This window comes from Nerophis ophidion, linkage group LG16 (assembly GCF_033978795.1).
Source record: "Nerophis ophidion isolate RoL-2023_Sa linkage group LG16, RoL_Noph_v1.0, whole genome shotgun sequence".
NCBI classification, from domain to species: domain Eukaryota; kingdom Metazoa; phylum Chordata; class Actinopteri; order Syngnathiformes; family Syngnathidae; genus Nerophis; species Nerophis ophidion.
In genome coordinates, this window is record NC_084626.1 from 44,534,954 (window position 1) to 44,556,291 (window position 21,338).

At 41.8% G+C, this 21,338-nt stretch overlaps 1 long non-coding RNA gene across 1 annotated transcript in view; it reads left to right on the plus strand.

Annotated features, from left to right (window-relative positions):
• Positions 1–353: 353 nt before the first annotated feature.
• Positions 354–21,338, plus strand: part of LOC133535444 (uncharacterized) — a 71,199-nt gene continuing 50,214 nt past the window's right edge. Inside the window, exon 1 of the long non-coding RNA XR_009802223.1 lies at positions 354–493. This is a non-coding gene — a long non-coding RNA (uncharacterized LOC133535444). The remainder of the gene's footprint in view (positions 494–21,338) is intronic.

Sequence of the window (21,338 nt, forward strand, 5' to 3'; positions counted from 1 at the left end):
CCTTGACATGTTTTGCTGATGTCGTGATTTGCTCAACCTGATGTGTAGATTGTTAATTATGTTGAAAGTTCCTTGACTTTTGTGTGAATTCTAAATGTATTTGTGTAGTTCAATAAAATAAAATAAAAATAAAAATAAATTAAAATTGACATCTTCCCTCCTTTGTTAGCGTCAGGCTCACGCGACCCCGCCCCCAGTGTTGACGAACATACGCGAAATCCAATCATATTTAACGTAATCTTGTCGGTGGATAAGAATATATCCAATCACAGCTCTTTGATAACGTCTGAAAGGAAGGGGGCGGGGCACAGCAGCGACGAAGAGCCAATCAGGTACGTTCCCTTGTCTGATAAGGAAGTTGAAATTCTCCGGCAGCGCCAAAACAAAAAGGGTTTAATTTGTTACACGCGTTTAATTTGTGAAGTTTAAAGACGCCACTTTTAACTTTGTTTTGACACCGTCAGCCGGAAAGTCATGGTGACATCTACAGACTGTAAGTGAGCTACTGTGTGTTGTATTTGCTGCTTCTACCGCACTCATGGACAAATGATGATTCAAGGCCTACTGAAATGAGATTTTCTTATTTAAAAGGGGATAGCAGCTCCATTCTATGTGTCATACTTGATCATTTCGCCATATTGCCATATTTTTGCTGAAAGGATTTAGTAGAGAACATCCACGATAAAGTTTGCAACTTTTGGTCGCTAATAAAAAAAGCCTTGCCTGTACCGGAAGTAGCAGACAATGTGCGCGTGACGTCACGGGTTGTGGAGCTATTCACATCTGAACATTGTTTACAATCATGGCCACCAGCAGCGAGAGCGATTCGGACCGAGAAAGCGACGATTTCCCCATTAATTTGGGGCGGCATGGCGTAGTGGGTAGAGCGGCCGTGCCAGAAACCTGAGGGTTGCAGGTTCCCTTCCCACCTATTGACATCCAAGTCGCTGCCGTTGTGTCCTTGGGCAGGACACTTCACCCTTTGCCCCCGGTGCCGCTCACACTGGTGAATGAATGATGAATGAATGATAGGTGGTGGTCGGAGGGGCCGTAGGCGCAAACTGGCAGCCACGCTTCCGTCAGTCTACCCCAGGGCAGCTGTGGCTACTGATGTAGCTTACCACCACAAATGAATGATGGGTTCCCACTTCTCTGTGAGCGCTTTGAGTATCTAACAATAGAAAAGTGCGATATAAATCTAATCCATTATTATTATTATTATAATTTGAGCGAGGATGAAAGATTTGTGGATGAGAAAAGAAAAAAGACGAGGGCAGTGGGAGCGATTCAGATGTTATTAGACACATTTACTAGGATAATTCTGGAAAATGCCTTATCTGCTTATTGTGTTGCTAGTGTTTTAGTGAGATTATATGGTACCTGAAAGTTGGAGGGGTGTCTCCAGTGGGAGGAGGTAAGAGAGTCCGCAGCTGCAGGAGGACGCAAGCTCCGCTCATGTCTACGGTAAGAGCCGACTTATTACCACAATTTTCTCACTAAAACCTGCCGGTTGACATGTGGTCGGGAACCATGTTCGCTTGACCGCTCTGTTCCATAGTAAAGTTTCACAGGGGCCTTCTCTCTGTGGTCGGCCCTAAGCTCTGGAACACTCTGCCGCTCCATGTTCAAACTGCTTCCACAGGAGTGTTTTAAGTCTCGTCTTCTTTGGCTTTTAACACTACGTGAGTTGTGTGGTCCTCTGTCCTCTGTTGTCCTCTGTGTTTTTTATACACTTTGATTTTTATTTTACTGTTTTAATTGATTTTACCCTTTAAAATAGTTTTTAATCATATTTGTTTTTATTGGATTTATTTTTATTCATTTTTTGTTTTATTCAGTCATTGGTGGAGCATAATATTGTTTTTAACATGGCTGTGCAGCACTTTGGAAACGTTATTGTTGTTTAAATGTGCTATATAAATAAAGTGGATTGGATTGGATTCACCTTCGGGAATGTAAACAAGGAAACACCGCCTGTGTTTGTGTTGCTAAAGGCGGCCGCAATACATCGCTTCCCACCTACAGCTTTCTTCTTTGACGTCTCCATTATTAATTGAACAAATTGCAAATGATTCAGCAACACAGATGTCCAGAATACTGTGTAATTATGCGATATCCAGTCTTGTGGTATTTCAATGAACTGGAATCCAGTGTGCTGTGGGGCCTTTTTGTAGTGAATCATACCTGAGACGTCATAAATTAATCACATCTTTATTAGACACGTAAACAATGTGATAGTCACATGTGGGACCCAAATTGGATGGATTCCGTTTTACCTAAGTAAATGTGGTCATTTCCCAACCAACAACGTGGATCCAACGATTGTATCAATGTTTTGTGCCTGCTGGGCTGTATCTCTTGAGGGAAAAAAAAAAAGGAGGTGGAGAACTTTGGAGGAACGTAGAAGAACCCTACCGCCCTCCTCCCACCACGCTCCCAGGAGCGCAGAGACGGACACCCAGCGGGGGTCTTCATCATCCATCTTCCTGTCTACTGCCTAACCTCCAGGCACCTGTCTCCCCCTCTCGGTCGCTCTTCTGTCCATCTTCTCTCCCCTTACATCATCTCCGCCGCTCCTCTCTTTCATCCTTTTATTGCGCTCCGCCTGGCGAGCCCGTCCCTCCCTTTGTCGCCACCCTCTGTGTGTTGCTTAAGAGCACGCCGGATGGACAAATTGACAATGGCGCCGCCGCTCGGTCTGGCGTCGGGGTCTTTCCTCAAAGCAGCGTCAAGCCCGGAATGTTCCGCGCTCACCCTGCATACTTTCACATGACGCCAAGGAAACTGGAATGGTTTCAATGCAAAGCATTTCTCCATTTACTGCGTGCTCCTTTTGTCCCGGTACTGTCCATTGATGGCCTTTGTTATTGTGATGAAGCTCCCCTCACTTTGTCAGCAGGTCATAAAGTCCATTTCCTCACAATACCTTGACTAATAAATGGCCTAATGAAGATGCATTTGACAGTAGTGACATACGCTTTACTGAAAAAAGTGCAACAATAATCCCTCTGTTTGATGGAGTCAGTCAGAAAGGTCATCATTAGGGACCAAATGTCCCTTTGGGACAGAGGACCCTATTGTATTTCTAAGGTTTTATTTTTATTATACCGCCGCTTTTGAGCTTTAATTTAACCCTCTTAACATGCTTCAAAACTCCCCAATCCAACACACACATCAAGAATGGCGAAAACTGCAATCTAATCAAAAAACCAAAACCCAAAACTCAAAATTGCACTCTAGGGCCCCCTAAGAAAAAACAGACACAACTGCTTGTACCTTCCGTTAGGAATGTCTTAGAGACATGAAACAAAAACCTCTATGTAGGTCTCACTTAGACCTACATTTCATTAATTGACATCTTTCAGCAAAAATCAACAGGAAGTTGGCAAAAAAAACCTTCAAAACAAGTTTCCTAAAAAATTTAATTTTTGCCTCTTTGTGCTGTAATTTAACCCCCTTAAAATGCTTCAAAACTCACCAAACTGGACACACACATAAGGACTGGCGAAAATTGCGATCTAATAACAAAAAAACAAAAATAATAAAAAAAAAAAACTCAAAATTGCGCTCTAGCGCCCCCTAGTAATAAAACACAGACAGAACTGCTCCTAGGAAGAAAACACAGACAAAACTGCTTGTAACTTCCGATAGGAATGTCGTAGAGACATGAAACAAAAACATCCATGTAGGTCTGACTTAGACCTACATTTCATACACTGACTTTCTTCAGCAAAAATAAACAGGAAGTTGGCAAAAAACCCTTCAAAACAAGTTTCCTAAAAAAATTTAATTTTTGCCTCTTTGCGCTGTAATTTAACCCCCTTAAAATGCTTCAAAACTCACCAAACTGGACACACACATAAGGACTGGCGAAAATTGCGAGCTAATAAAAAAAAAATTAAAAAAAACTCAAACACAAAATTGCGCTGTAGCGCCCCCTAGGAATAAAACACAGACAAAACTGCTCCTAGGAAGAAAACACAGACAAAACTGCTTGTACCTTCCGTTAGGAATGTCGTAGAGACATGAAACAAACACCTCTATGTAGGTCTCACTTAGACCTACATTTAATTAATTGACATCCTCAGCAAAAATCAACAGGAAGTTAGCAAAAACCCCTTCAAAACAAAAGTTTCCTAAAAAATGTCCTTTTTGCCTCTTTGAGCTGTAATTGGACCCCCTTAAAATGCTTAAAAACTCACCAAACTGGACACACACATCAGGACTGGCGAAAATTGCAATCTAATAAAAAAAATAATGATAATAATAAAAAAAAAACTCAAAATTGCGCTCTAGCGCCCCCTAGGAATAAAACACAGACAAAACTGCTCCTAGGAATAAAACACAGACAAAACTGCTTGTACCTTCCTAGGAATAAAACACAGACAAAACTGCTTGTACCTTCGGTTAGGAATGTCGTAGAGAAATGAAACAAAAACCTCTATGTAGGTCTCGCTTAGACCTACATTTCATTAATTGACATCCTTCAGCAAAAATCAACAGGAAGTTGGCAAAACCCCCTTCAAAACAAGTTTCCTAAAAATTTTTATTTTTGCCTCTTTGCGCTGTAATTTGACCCCCTTAAAATGCTTCAAAACTCACCAAACTGGACACACACATCAGGACTGGCGAAAATTGTGATCTAATAAAAAAAAATAAAATAAATAAAATAAAAATAAAAAACTCAAAATTGCGCTGTAGCGCCCCCTAGGAATAAAACACAGACAAAACTGCTCCTAGGAAGAAAACACAGACAAAACTGCTTGTACCTTCCGTTAGGAATGTCGTAGAGACATGAAACAAACACCTCTATGTAGGTCTCACTTAGACCTACATTTAATTAATTGACATCCTCAGCAAAAATCAACAGGAAGTGAGCAAAAACCCCTTCAAAACAAAAGTTTCCTAAAAAATTTCCTTTTTGCCTCTTTGAGCTGTAATTGGACCCCCTTAAAATGCTTAAAAACTCACCAAACTGGACACACACATCAGGACTGGCGAAAATTGCAATCTAATAAAAAAAATAATGATAATAATAAAAAAAAAACTCAAAATTGCGCTCTAGCGCCCCCTAGGAATAAAACACAGACAAAACTGCTCCTAGGAATAAAACACAGACAAAACTGCTTGTACCTTCCTAGGAATAAAACACAGACAAAACTGCTTGTACCTTCGGTTAGGAATGTCGTAGAGAAATGAAACAAAAACCTCTATGTAGGTCTCGCTTAGACCTACATTTCATTAATTGACATCCTTCAGCAAAAATCAACAGGAAGTTGGCAAAACCCCCTTCAAAACAAGTTTCCTAAAAAATTTTATTTTTGCCTCTTTGCGCTGTAATTTGACCCCCTTAAAATGCTTCAAAACTCACCAAACTGGACACACACATCAGGACTGGCGAAAATTGTGATCTAATAAAAAAAAATAAAATAAATAAAATAAAAATAAAAAACTCAAAATTGCGCTGTAGCGCCCCCTAGGAATAAAACACAGACAAAACTGCTCCTAGGAATAAAACACAGACAAAACTGCTTGTAACTCCCGGTAAGAATGTTGTACAGACATGAAACAAAAACCTCTATTTAGGTCTCACTTAGACCTACATTTCATTAATTGACATGCTTCAGCAAAAATCAACAGGAAGTTGGCAAAAAACCCTTCAAAACAAGTTCCCTAAAAAATTTCATTTTTGCCTCTGCGCTGTAATTTAACCCCCTTAAAATGCTTCAAAACTCACCAAAATGGACACACACATAAGGACTAGCAAAAATTGCAATCTAATTAAAAAAAAAAAAAACAACAACTCAAAATTGCGCTGTAGCGCCCCCTAGGAATAAAACACAGACAAAACTGCTCCTAAGAAGAAAACAGACAAAACCGCTTGTAACTTCCGGTAAGAATGTTGTAGAGACATGAAACAAAAACCTCTATGTAGGTCTCACTTAGACCTACATTTCATTCATTGACCTCCTTCAGCAAAAATCAACAAGAAGTTGGCAAAAACCCCTTCAAAACTAAAGTTTCCTAAAAAATTTCCTTTTTGCCTGTTTGAGCTGTAATTGGACCCCCTTAAAATGCGTCAAAACTCACCAAACTGGACACACACATCAGGACCGGCGAAAATTGCGATTTAATTAAAAAAAAACAAAAAAACTCAAAATCGCGCTCTAGTGCCCCCTATGAATAAAACACGGACAAAACTGCTCCTAGGAAGAAAACACAGACAAAACCGCATGTAACTTCCTGGAGGAATGTCGTAGAGACATGAAACAGAAACCTCTATGTACGTCTCACTTAGACCTACATTTCATTATTCGACATCCATCAGCAAAAATCAACAGGAAGTTGGCAATTACCCCTTCAAAACAAGTTTTGTAAAAACCCGTCACCTTTTTTTAAACATTATCTCCTCTGAGTGCGTTTGTTGTGTCGGCTTCAAACTCGCACAGGAGAGAGATTGAACCCTTCTGATTAAAAGTTGATGAAAGAGTTTTTCTAACTGCTCCGGTTTTGATTTTACGAGCCTTCAAAGAATCGCTGTGCTGCTGCCGTTTTAAGATGGCCGCTTAAAAGCAGGAAGCACCAGCGTGACCACACAATGCAGAGAAGCTAGGTAGTGTGCGGGTAAAGATATGTTGACTGGGTGAAAGAAGGAGGCACCAGTTTGACTCCAGGATACAGAGAAGCTAGGTAAAGTGAAGGTAAAGATATGTTGTCTGGATGATGGCAGGAAGCACCAGCGTGTATGAAAGACAGAAATAAGCACCAATGTGACCCCAGGATGCAGGGAAGGTAGGTAAAGTGCAGGTAAAGATATGTTGAATGGGTAAAGGCAGGAAACACCAGCAAAAGTCGGTCCCGTCCATCGCTGCTTGCAGCTTTAATTTAACAATGTGTTTATTATTGTAGTGTAGAACAGCTGTTGTGATGCAAACAACAACAACAATATCAACGTTGTGTTAGTTCCTCTAATCTTAACCTATCATTACTGGTTAATTATAGGTCATTAGTTATCCTTTTTTCTGCCTTGTGCCTACCTTAGTCTTGGTGTCGATTGTGTTTGCTTACTACTGTGGCAGAGAAAGGTCACAACACAACAACTTTCAGCCACAATTAACGCAAACGCAAAGACACAACAACCTAACTGGACCAGAAATTGATATTGATCGCAAACCGCTTACTTTCACTTCGTTTCCCAACTATGTTCTGTCGAATTTTAGTGCAGCTTATATCATACTTGCCAAACTTGAGACCTCTGGTGGGGGGTGGGGCGTGGTTAATAGTCAAGTATTTCACATATATATATATATATATATATATATATATATATATATATATATATATATATATATATTGATAAATAAATACTTGAATTTCAGTGTTCATTTAGTTACACATATACACACACATAACACTCATCTACTCATTGTTGAGTTAAGGGTTGAATTGTCCATCCTTGTTCTATTCTCCGTCACTATTTTTCTAACCATATGCATGTACAGTAGATGGCATTATTGTCCTGTTTAAAGGGGAACATTCTCACCAGACCTATGCAAGCGTCTATATATACCTTGATGTTGCAGAAAAAAGACCATGTATTTTTCTAACCGATTTCCGAACTCTAAATGATCTTGATGTCTCCGTACCTTGGAGACATCATGCCTCGTCAGTGTGTTGTCGGAGGGTGTAACAACACGATCAGGGACTGATTCAAGTTGATTTACGTAGAATGTGCATCGATTAGCACGGCATGCTAATCAATGCTAACATGTTATTTAGGCTAGCTCTATGTACATTTGTAGCTATATTTGCATCCAGCCTTTCCCTCCACCCACATTTAATGTCAAACAAACACTTCCCAATCGGCGGATTTAAGTTGCTACAGTGTCACAAGATGCGAAAGTCCCGATTGTTTGGTCTGCACATTTTACCGGCGATGCTGAGGCAGACATGGCACAGAGATGTATGGATAACCTGCAGATGCATTTCCAATGATAAAGTCAACGAAATCACAAAGGTGAGTTTTGTTGATGTTGTTGACTTATGTGCTAATCAGACATATTTGGTCGCGGCATGACTGCCTGCTGATCGATGCTAACATGCCCACATTTTACCGGCGATGTTAAGGCAGACAAGGCCGAATAGCGTTAGTAGCTATTCACTCAATAGCTTCAGTTTCTTCTTCAATTTCGTTTTCGCTATCTGCCTCCATACTCCAACCATCCATTTCAAAACATGCGTAATCTGTTGAATTGCTTAAGCCACTGAAATCCGAGTCTGAATCCGAGCTAATGTCGCTATATCTTGCTGTGATATCCGCCTGGATAGCATGTATATCACTGGATGGACGGTGGCTTCACAGATAGCGAAAATCAGGCACTTTAAAGCCTTTTTCCGGGAAATTCCACGATGGGTAAAATTTTGAAAAAAACTTCTAAAAATAAAATAAACCACTGGGAACTGATTTTTATTGGTTTTAACCCTTCTGAAATTGTGAAGTGAAGTGAATTATATTTATATAGCGCTTTTCTCTAGTGACTCAAAGCGCTTTACATAGTGAAACCCAATATCTAAGTTACATTTAAACCAGTGTGGGTGGCACTGGGAGCACGTGGGTAAAGTGTCTTGCCCAAGGACACAACGGCAGTGACTAGGACGGCGGAAGCGGGAATCGAACCTGCGACCCTCAAGTCGCTGGCACGGCCGCTCTACCAACCGAGCTATGCTGTGATAATGTTCCCCTTTAAGAGTGTCACAACATTGCTGTTTACGGCAGACGAACTGGTTTACGGTTGACGAAAACGTGACTGCTGTTGTTGTGTGTTGTTACCGCGCTGGGAGGACGTTACTGAAACTGCCTAACAATAAACCCACATAAGAAATCGAGAACTTGCCCTCGATCATTCTACAGTTATAACGTCATTGGGCAGGCAGGCTGTTTGTATTGTGTGAAAGCGGACGTGAAAACAGGCTGTCCTCACTCAGGTCCGCATGGAACTGGAGGGGGCGTGGCCTCCAGCTCAGGGAGAGGCGCTGAATTTCGGGAGTCTCCTGGAAAATCCGGCTTGTATATTGATACAGAAAATACTGTACATTTCTTTTTAAAAGCGCTGAGAAGCTCACCAAGACACTTTCGTGACAGCTCCTGTGAAAAAAAAGATCTACTTTTCAGAGCGATGTAAGCAGCAATGTCTCCTCACATTTTGAGAATATATAACTGTAAAATGATGTAAATGTAAGTCAAACATCATATGCATGGCAAAGGATGATGGTGTGTTTCCACAAGAAGCTCTTCACACAGGACAGAGGCTTTAGTCACGTCTTGAAGACTTTCCCATGCCTCACTCTAAATTCCACCTTTTATAACCAACACATGGCCAAATATCAGCCCACTCGGCCCGCGCCACACCCCATGTGGAAGAATGAGAACTCTGTGTGATTGATAGTCACTTCTAATTTAGCTTTGGGCTTTTTTTTTTTCCCCCCTGTGTTTCCCCGCTGAAATATAGGCCCCTTAACGAGGCCCAACGGCAGACGTAGGCAGGCGGAGAGCCTTTGAAATGCAGCAAGCCCTGAACCAGAAAATAATCAAGGGGACTTAGGCATGGCACTGTGGCCGGAAATTCACTGTGAATACTAGTTTCAAGCATGACTATTTGAGATCTTCTGGCCTTTTAAAACATCACATCAACCACCAACCACCAACCCCCTTACTCCCGTCTCTCTTACTCACTCAATTTGTGCTTTGTATGACCTAAAAGTACAAACCCCGTTTCCATATGAGTTGGGAAATTGTGTTAATACAACGGAACACAATGATTTGCAAATCCTTTTCAACCCATATTCAGTTGAATATGCTACTAAGAAAACATATTTTAAGTTCAAACTGATAAACTTTTTTTTTTTTGCAATAGACCATTAACTTTAGAATTCGATGCCAGCAACACGTGACAAAGAAGTTGGGAAAGGTGGCAATAAATACCGATAAAGTTGAGCAATGCTCATCAAACACTTATTTGGAACATCCCACATGTGTGCAGGCTAATTGGGAACAGGTGGGTGCCATGATTGGGTATAAAAGCAGTTTCCATGAAATGCTAAGTCATTCACAAACAAGGATGGGGCGAAAGTCACCAATTTGTAAGAAAATTGTCGAACAGTTTTAGAATAACATTTCTCAACGAGCTATTGCAAGGAATTTAAGGATTTTAGCATCTACGGTCCGTAAAATCATCAAAAGGTTCAGAGAATCTGGAGAAATCACTGTACGTAAGCGATGATATTACGGAGCTTTGATCAATCAATCAATCAATCAATGTTTATTTATATAGCCCCAAATCACAAATGTCTCAAAGGACTGCACAAATCATTACGACTACAACATCCTCGGAAGAACCCACAAAAGGGCAAGGAAAACTCACACCCAGTGGGCAGGGAGAATTCACATCCAGTGGGACGCCAGTGACAATGCTGACTATGAGAAACCTTGGAGAGGACCTCAGATGTGGGCAACCCCCCCCCCCCTCTAGGGGACCGAAAGCAATGGATGTCGAGCGGGTCTAACATGATACTGTGAAAGTTCAATCCATAGTGGCTCCAACACAGCCGCCAGAGTTCAGTCCAAAGCGGATCCAAGACAGCAGCGAGAGTCCCGTCCACAGGAGACCATCTCAAGCGGAGGCGGATCAGCAGTGTAGAGATGTCCCCAACCGATACACAGGCGAGCGGTCCATCCTGGGTCCCGACGAGCGGTCCATCCTGGGTCTCGACTCTGGACAGCCAGTACTTCATCCATGGTCATCGGACCGGACCCCCTCCACAAGGGAGGGGGGGACATAGGAGAAAGAAAAGAAGCGGCAGATCAACTGGTCTAAAAAGGAGGTCTATTTAAAGGCTAGAGTATACAGATGAGTTTTAAGGTGAGACTTAAATGCTTCTACTGAGGTAGCATCTCGAACTGTTACCGGGAGGGCATTCCAGAGTACTGGAGCCCGAACGGAAAACGCTCTATAGCCCGCAGACTTTTTTGGGGCTTTGGGAATCACTAATAAGCCGGAGTCCTTTGAAGGCAGATTTCTTGCCGGGACATATGGTACAATACAATCGGCAAGATAGGATGGAGCTAGACCGTGTAGTATTTTATACGTAAGTAGTAAAACCTTAAAGTCACATCTTAAGTGCACAGGAAGCCAGTGCAGGCGTAATATGATCAAACTTTCTTGTTCTTGTCAAAAGTCTAGCAGCCGCATTTTGTACCAACTGTAATCTTTTAATGATTCCTCAGGCGGTACTACATTAAAAACCCACATCGGTGTGTTAAGGATATCACCACATGGGCTCAGGAACACTTCATAAAACCATTGTCAGTAAATACAGTTGAACGCTACATTTGTAAGTGCAAGTTATAATTCTGCTATGCAAAGCGAAAGCCATTTATCAACAACACCCAGGAACGCCGCCGGCTTCGCTGGGCCCGAGCTCATCTAAGATGGACTGATGCAAAGTGGAAAAGTGTTCTGTGGTCTGATGAGTCCACATTTCAAATTATATTTGAAAACTATGGACGTGGTGTCCTCCGGAGCAAAGAGGAAAATAACCATCGGGATTGTTATAGGCGCAAAGTTCAAAAGCCAGCATCTGTGATGGTATGGTGGTGTATTAGTGACCAAGGCATGGGTAACTTACACATCTGTGAAGGCACCATTAATGCGGAATGGTCCATACAGGTTTTGGAGCAACATATGTTGTCATCCAAGCAACGTTATTATGGACACCCCTGCTTATTTCAGCAAAACAATGCCAAACCACGTGTTACCTCAACGTGGCTTCGTAGTAAAAGACTGCGGGTACTTTCCTGGCCCGCCTGCAGTCCAGACATGTCTCCCATCGAAAATGTGTGGCACATTATGAAGCGTAAAATACGGACTGTTGAACAAATTAAGCTGTACATAAAGCAAGAATGGTAAAGAATTCCACTTTAAAAGCTTCTACAATTAGTTTCCTCAGTTCCCAAACATTTATTTAGTGTTGTTAAAAGAAAAGGTGATGTAACACAGTGGTGAACATGCCCTTTCCCAACTACTTTGGCACGTGTTGCAGCCATGAAATTCTAAGTTAATTATTATTTGCAAGAAAATAATAAAGTTTATGAGTTTGAACATCAAATATCTTGTCTTTGTAGCATATTCAACTGAATATGGGTTGAAAAGGATTTGAGAATTATTATATTCCGTTTATATTTACATCTAACACAATTTCTCAACTTCACGGTGGGAGAGGGGTTAGTGCGTCTGCCTCACAATACGAAGGTCCTGCAGTCCTGGGTTCAAATCCAGGCTCGGGATCTTTCTGTGTGGAGTTTGCATGTTCTCCCCGTGAATGCGTGGGTTCCCTCCGGGTACTCCGGCTTCCTCCCACCTCCAAAGACATGCACCTGGGGATAGGCCCCTCCCACCTCCAAAGACATCCACCTGGGGATAGGCCCCTCCCACCTCCAAAGACATGCACCTGGGGATAGGTCGATTGGCAACACTAAAATTGGCCCTAGTGTGTGAGTGTGAGTGTTGTCTGTCTATCTGTGTTGGCCCTGTGATGAGGTGGCGACTTGTCCAGGGTGTACCCCGCCTTCCGCCCGATTGTATCTGAGATAGGTGCCAGCGCCCCCCGCAACCCCGAAAGGGAATAAGCGGTAGAAAATGGATGGATGGATGGAGAATTTCCCAACTCATATGGAAACGGGGTTTTTAGAGGACTAGTCTCTGTTTTTTGGGGGGGCAACTGACTTAGTTCCTGTGGTTGAGCTCACAGAACATCACAGGGATGGCAACTTTTCTGCTCGGCCAGCAGAAACGTTTTCCTGGTCTTCGTCCTCGGCGGCGGGAAGCCGTGCCACAGCTTGTCCTGATTACCAAGCAGACGGGAAGCCGTGGCAAGACGCGACCGGAACACTCGGGTGCTTGTTTACCGTCCTTCATGTCTCAAACCGATCATCTCTGGAGGGAAGCTCTTCATTTCGACTGTTGGTTCGTACGTGTTGTTTCCGTCTTATGTCCGTACACAACCTCAATCAGCTTGTGGGAAAACGCACAATATAATCACATTCTGAGTAAACAATGTCAGACCGCATGTTTTTATAATCTTACTGCCCTCAGAATGCCAACCGAGCGTGCATTTTGTTAATCTCCAGCTTTACTTCTCCCCCCCCCCCCCAGCCTCCCTTTCCTGTGATCATTGCTTTCCCTCTGATTTGTATCTACATCTTACTGCCTTCTAGCCAATTAGCAAAGGCAAACACGACAACAATCGGCCTCTCGGCTTAATAAACTCCACCTTTTCAGCAGTAAATGCCAACTGATTCCTCAGTGCATTGTCATTGAGAAGAGAGCCTGCTGGCTTTGGTCTTTATCCAGAAGAAAGGTCTCCTTTGCAATTGTAAGGCGGTCGGTCGCCCCCACCAAAAAAACACAAATTGTTGAAGTGGCAGACAAAGGCTGAAAGGAGGACGACAATAGTCCAGGGAGCCTGAGGCAGATTGAAGTTAACCAGCTCAGTTAGTGATTGTGCTTTGGTTTTGTCGGCCAACATTCCAGTTCAGTGTTCCCTCGCTACAACACGATTTACTTTACACGGCCTCGCTATTGCACACATTTTTTAACCTTCGTCTTGTGTTAGGGTCGGCACCGACCCGTTTTAGTTTTTAAATGCATAAAAACACCACATTTATTTTTTTGCATCAAAGCTTTTTGACTTTGTCAGGAACCTCTTTGTCAACAAAATAAAACATTTACATTTTTTTCACTAAATTATAAAATGCTCTGGTAGAAATTATGCCCTTGGTGTTGTTAGGGTCGGTTTCGACCCAGTTATAAAAATAAGATGATAAAGCAATGATAAGAGCCAAAACTGAACACACTGACAGCCAGCTCCTCTCACAATCATGTGAGCTTTAGTGGATTCTCATTTTACCTTGTTATCCTGTACAAAAACAAACAAAAGACGGACACTAAAAGTGTCACTTTTTGCCACTCTGATTTTGTTTTTTTATTAGTTTTGGAACTAGTAATCTATTTCTCTTGGTTTCATTTGCTTGATTGGTTGTTGTTGGATTTCTGTTGCTGAAAAAAATACTTTTTAGCCTTTTTCTTGAAGTAAATATATATGGGTCGAAATTGACCCGTAACACCATAGATGTTACTATAGTTAAAATTCTTAAAATGAAAAAATGAATAAAACACATTTATTTAAGAGATGTGTTCTAATACCCCTTAGTAATAGTTAGGTAACACAGCAACCTTATTTTTATTTATATGATTCTCTTGAGGTTCGTTTTACCATTTTTAAAAATTGAAATCGAGGGGTATACTGACAAAAAAAAAGGCCCAATGGCCCAAACCAAAAATTTAAAACCAATATTTTCAAGGATAAGGAAGCCTAACAAGGTAACCAAGAGATGAGAAACAAATTGGATGATAGATAATTGTTTTTAGTGTATTTTACAGCTGATTTAAGACATGGGTCAAAACCGACCCGTTAACATAAGAGATGGTAACAGAAAGTTAACACAAGAGGAAGGTTAAAGGCCTACTGAAATTAGATTTTCTTATTCAAACGGGAATAGCAGGTCCATTCTATGTGTCATACTTGATCAATTCGCGATATTGCCATATTTTTGCTGAAAGGATTTAGTAAAGAAAATCGACGATAAAGTACTTCCTGAAAAAGCCTCGCCTTTACCAGAAGTCGCAGACGATGACATCACATGTTGATGGCTCCTCACATATTCACATTGATTTTAACGGGAGTCTCCAACAAAAACAGTTATTTGGACCGAGAAAACGACAATTTCCCCATTAATTTGAGCGAGGATGAAAGATTTGTGTTTGAGGATATTGATAGCGACGGAATAGAAAAAAAAATAGAAATCAAAAAAATATAAAAAACGAGTTAAAAAAAACAAAACGCGATAGCATTGGGACATATTCCGATGTTTTTAAACACATTTACTAGGATAATTCTGGGAAATCCCTTATCTTTCTATTGTGTTGCTAGTGTTTTAGTGAGTTTAATAGTACCTGATAGTCGGAAGGGTGTCTCCACGGGTGTCTTGACGTACGTATACATAATGGCAGTGTCCCATCATGGAGCAGTTGGGTCAACCCTCAACCGAAAATGAGGTCCTGGATGCCGTGAGTAAACTGAGCAACAACAAGGCCTCTGGACCAGATGGGATTCCAGCAGAAATCCTCAAGCAAGGAGGACCAAAACTCCTGTGTCACATCCATAGGCTGCTGGGCAAAATCTGGGATGAAGAGGAAATACCGGCTGAGCTCAGGGATGCCCTGGTTGTTACCATCTTCAAAAATGGAGACAAGGCCGACTGTGGCAACTACAGGGGTATCTCCCTCCTGTCGACAACGGGCAAAGTGCTGGCTCGTATATTGGCCAACCGGCTACTGCCTCTGTCAGAGAACACCCTACCAGAATCGCAGTGTAGCTTTCGTCCTGCTAGGGGGACCTCCGACATGATTTTTACAGCTCGTCAACTGCAGGAAAAATGTCGGGAGCAACATCTACCTTTGTACATGGCGTTCATTGACCTCACAAAGGCCTTTGACTCCATAAACAGAACTGCCCTCTGGTGTGTTCTCTCCAAGATTGGATGCCCAGACAAGTATATAAAGATCTTGCGACTACTCCATGATGACATGACGGCAACCGTAGTCGGCAATGGTGGATTGGAGACACCTCCTTTCAAAGTAGACACTGGTGTTAAGCAGGGCTGCATCATCGCACCAACCCTGTTCGCCATCTTCATTTCCACCATCCTCCACATCACCAGCCAGAACCTACCTGAGGGAGTCAAGCTCATATACAGGACTGAGGGAGGGCTATTTAACATCAACAGATTCAGGGCAAAAAGCAAGGTGTTCACATCCTCCATCATGGAGCTCCAGTATGCGGATGACAATGCCCTAGTTGCACACTCCGAAGCGGACCTCCAGGACATCTTAAACGCATTTGCCAGAGCCTACAGACTCCTGGGACTTGACATAAACATAAAAAAGACCCAAATCCTATACCAACCAGCTCCTGACACACTCCCACAACCCCCCACAATTCATGTGGGAGACAACATCCTGGATAATGTGGATCAATTCGCCTACCTTGGCAGCCTTCTCTCTACAAGAGCTGTCATTGACGCAGAGATTCACCACCGCATTGGGTGTGCCAGTGCAGCCTTTGCCAGGCTGCGGAAGAGGGTTTTTGAAAGCCGAGACATCCAGACAAAGACAAAGCTACTTGTCTATCAAGCAGTAGTTCTGCCCACACTGCTCTATGGAGCCGATAGCTGGACCACCTACAGCAGACATCTGAAGGCCCTGGAGCAGTACCACCAACGATGTCTCCGGAAGATCCTCAGGATCGGTTGGGAGGAGAGGCGTACAAACATCAGTGTTCTGAAAGAAGCCAACATCTCCACCATCACCACAACCATCATCCGACATCAACTGCGATGGACAGGCCATGTCATACGCATGCCTGACAACCGCCTTCCAAAGCAAATGCTGTATGGCCAGCTAAAGGAAGGAAAACGTACCCAAGGAGGGCAGAAGAAGAGGTACAAGGATAACATCAAAACCCACCTGAGAAAGTGTCACTTCAGCCTCAGCAACTGGGAGGGGGTAGCCCACCAGAGGAACATGTGGAGCAAGATGGTCCATGAAGGCACAACTCACCTAGAGAAGGACCTCCACCGTGCCGCAGAAACCAAGAGGCAACAGAGAAAGGAGAGATCCACCACCAACACAGCTCCTCACACCACAACCACTACCCAGTCAACCACCCACGCATGCCCCCACTGCGATAAAGTCTGCGGATCCAGGATCGGCCTCTACAGCCACCTGAGGACCCACAGATGACCAGACCCACCGACAGGAGGACAATCTTACTCGTCTCGAGTGATCGCCGATGATGATGATGATACATAATGATAGCTAGAAAGATAATAAAAATAAATAAATAAAAAAAAAAAAAAAAAAAAAGAAGGAATACCGAAAGATGAAAGGGAAGAGAGAGAGGCAACCTGTATTAATCTTGTAGATTGTTATAGTAACAATGGTTTAAGCTCTGTCAATATGCATTGTGTTACCCAGTTTACCCTAGGGCAACACATTGATTTTAACGGGAGTCTCCAACAAAAACAGTTATTCGGACCGAGAAAACGACAATTTCCCCATTAACTTGAGCGAGGATGAAAGATTCGTGTTTGAGGATATTGATAGCCACGGACTAGAAAAAAAAATAAAAATAACGAATTAAAAAAACCAAAACGCGATAGCATTGGGACATATTCCGATGTTTTTAAACACATTTACCAGGATAATTCTGGGAAATCCCTTATCTTTCTATTGTGTTGCTAGTGTTTTAGTGAGTTTAATAGTACCTGATAGTCGGAGGGGTTTGTCCACGGCCGGGTGTTGACGCCAATGTCTCAGGGGAGTCGATGGCAGCTCAGCTTTTATCCGGTAAGAACTGACTTTGTAACTAAATTGCGATTTTAAATTTCCCGGGACTTTTTTCTTGAAAACGTCGCATAATGATGACGTGTACACGTGACATCACGGGCTGTTATGAATATGAGCGCTGCGCACACACACAGCTAAAAGTCGTCTGCTTTAACGGCATAATTACACAGTATTTTGGACATCTGTGTTGCGGAGACTTTTGCTATTTGTTCAATTAATATTGGAGAAGTCAAAGTAGAAAGACGGAGTTGGGAAGCTTTCAATCAATCAATCAATGTTTATTTATATAGCCCCAAATCACAAATGTCTCAAAGGACTGCACAAATCATTACGACCACAGCATCCTCGGAAGAACCCACAAAAGGGCAAGGAAAACTCGCACCCAGTGGGCAGGGAGAATTCACATCCAGTGGGACGCCAGTGACAATGCTGACTATGAGAAACCTTGGAGAGGACCTCAGATGTGGGCAACCCCCCCCCCCCCCCTCTAGGGGACCGAAAGCAATGGATGTCGAGCGGGTCTAACATGATACTGTGAAAGTTCAATCCATAGTGGCTCCAACACAGCCGCGAGAGTTCAGTTCAAGCAGATCCAAGACAGCAGCGAGAGTCCCGTCCACAGGAAACCATCCCAAGCGGAGGCGGATCAGCAGCGTAGAGATGTCCCCAACCGATACACAGGCGAGCGGTCCATCCTGGGTCTTGACTCTGGACAGCCAGTACTTCATCCATGGTTATCGGACCGGACCCCCTCCACAAGGGAGGGGGGGTCATAGGAGAAAAAAGAAAAGAAGCGGCAGATCAACTGGTCTAAAAAGGAGGCCTATTTAAAGGCTAGAGTATACAGATGAGTTTTAAGGTGAGACTTAAATGTTTCTACTGAGGTAGCATCTCGAACTGTTACCGGGAGGGCATTCCAGAGAACTGGAGCCCGAACGGAAAACGCTCTATAGCCCGCAGACTTTTTTTGGGCTCTAGGAATCACTAATAAGCCGGAGTCTTTTGAACGCAGATTTCTTGCCGGGGCATATGGTACAATACAATCGGCAAGATAGGATGGAGCTAGACCGTGTAGTATTTTATACGTAAGTAGTAAAACTTTAGCCTTTAGCCAAACAAACACACGGTGATTCCTTGTTTTAAATTCACGGAGGGGGAACTTTAGTATGGATCACAGCGGACATGTCAACCAGCAGGTTTCGGTGAGAAAATTGTGGTTAAACAGTCGCCTCTTACCGGATATCAGCTGAGCTTGTGTCGTCTGTACAGCTGCCGTCGACTTCCCCAAGACACTGCGCGTCAACACCCGGCCGTGGACGTACACTTCCGACTATCAGGTACTGTTAAACTCACTGAAACACTAGCAACACAATAGAAAGATAAGGGATTTCCTAGAATTATCCTAGTAAATGTGTTTAAAAACATCGGAATATGTCCCAATGCTATCGCGTTTTGTTTTTTTTAACTCGTTTTGTTGATTTTTTTTGATTTTAATTTTTTTTTCTAGTCTGTGGCTATCAATATCTTCAAACACGAATCTTTCATCCTCGCTCAAGTTAATAGGGAAATTGTCGTTTTCTCGGTCCGAATAGCTGTTTTTCTTGGAGACTCCCGTTAAAATCAATGTGTTGCCCTAGGGTAAACTGGGTAACACAAGGCATATTGACAGAGCTTAAACCATTGTTACTATAACAATCTACAAGATTAATATAGGTTGCCTCTCTCTTCCCTTTCATCTTTCGGTATTCCTTCTTTTTTTTTCTTTTTTTTTAAAATGTATTTATTTATTTATTTATTTTTATTATCTTTCTAACTATCATTATGTATACGTACGTCAAGACACCCGTGGGGACACCCTTCCGACTATCAGGTACTATTAAACTCATTAAAACACTAGCAACACAATAGAAAGATAAGGGATTTCCCAGAATTATCCTAGTACATCTGTTTAAAAACATCGGAATATGTCCCAATGCTATGGCGTTTTTTTTTTTTAACTCGTTTTGTTGATTTTTTTGATTTTTATTTTTTTTTCTAGTCCGTGGCTATCAATATCCTCAAACACGAATCTTTCATCCTCGCTCAAGTTAATAGGGAAATTGTCGTTTTCTCGGTCCGAATAGCTGTTTTTGTTGGAGACTCCCGTTAAAATCAATGTGTTGCCCTAGGGTAAACTGGGTAACACAAGGCATATTGACAGAGCTTAAACCATTGTTACTATAACAATCTACAAGATTAATATAGGTTGCCTCTCTCTTCCCTTTCATCTTTCGGTATTCTTTCTTTTTTTTTAATTTTATTTATTTATTTATTTATTTTTATTATCTTTCTAGCTATCATTATGTATACGTACGTAAAGACACCCGTGGAGACACCCTTCCGACTATCAGGTACTATTAAACTCACTAAAACACTAGCAACACAATAGAAATATAAGGGATTTCCCAGAATTATCCTAGTAAATGTGTTTGAAAACATCCGAATATGTCCCAATGCTATTGTGTTTTGTTTTTTTTAACTCGTTTTTTATAATTTTTTGATTTAGATTTTTTTTCTAGTCCGTGGCTATCAATATCCTCAAACACGAATCTTTCATCCTCGCTCAAGTTAATGGGGAAATTGTCGTTTTCTCGGTCCGAATAACTGTTTTTGTTGGAGACTCCCGTTAAAATCAATGCTGTTGCCCTAGGGTAAACTGGGTAACACAAGGCATATTGACAGAGCTTAAACCATTGTTACTATAACAATCTACAAGGTTAATATAGGTTGCCTCTCCCGCTTCCCTTTCATCTTTCGGTATTCCTTCTTTTTTTTTTAAATGTATTTATTTATTTATTTATGTATTTTTATTATCTTTCTAACTATCATTATGTATACGTACGTCAAGACACCCGTGGAGACACCCTTCCGACTATCAGGTACTATTAAACTCACTAAAACACTAGCAACACAATAGAAAGATAAGGGTTTTCCCAGAATTATCCTAGTACATGTGTTTAAAAACATCGGACTATGTCCCAATGCTATCGCGTTTTGTTTTTTTTAACTCGTTTTTTATATTTTTTTGATTTCTATTTTTTTTTCTAGTCCGTCGCTATCAATATCCTCAAACACGAATCTTTCATCCTCGCTCAAATTAATGGGGAAATTGTCGTTTTCTCGGTCCGAATAACTGTTTTTGTTGGAGACTCCCGTTAAAATCAATGTGAATATGTGAGGAGCCATCAACATGTGATGTCATCGTCTGCGACTTCTGGTAAAGGCGAGGCTTTTTCAGGAAGTACTTTATCGTCGATTTTCTTTACTAAATCCTTTCAGCAAAAATATGGCAATATCGCGAATTGATCAAGTATGACACATAGAATGGACCTGCTATTCCCGTTTAAATAAGAAAATCTCATTTCGGTAGGCCTTTAATATAGTAACATCATTAAATTAAGAAAAAACATTTTATTTTTAACTAAAGAAGGATTTGGTGAATGCGCATATGAAACTGGTGGAGTTCGGTACCTCCAACAAGGTTAAAGGGGAACATTATCACCAAACCTATGCAAGCGTCAATATATACCTTGATGTTGCAGAAAAAAGACCATGTATTTTTTTAACCGATTTCCGAACTCTAAATGGGTGAATTTTGGCGGATTAAACGCCTTTCTGTTTATCGGTCTTTTAGCGATGACGTCAGAACGTGACGTCACCGAGGTAACACACCCGCCATTTTCATTTTCACATTACAAACACCGGGTCTCAGCTCTGTTATTTTCCGTTTTTTCGACTATTTTTTGGAACCTTGGAGACATCATGCCTCGTCGG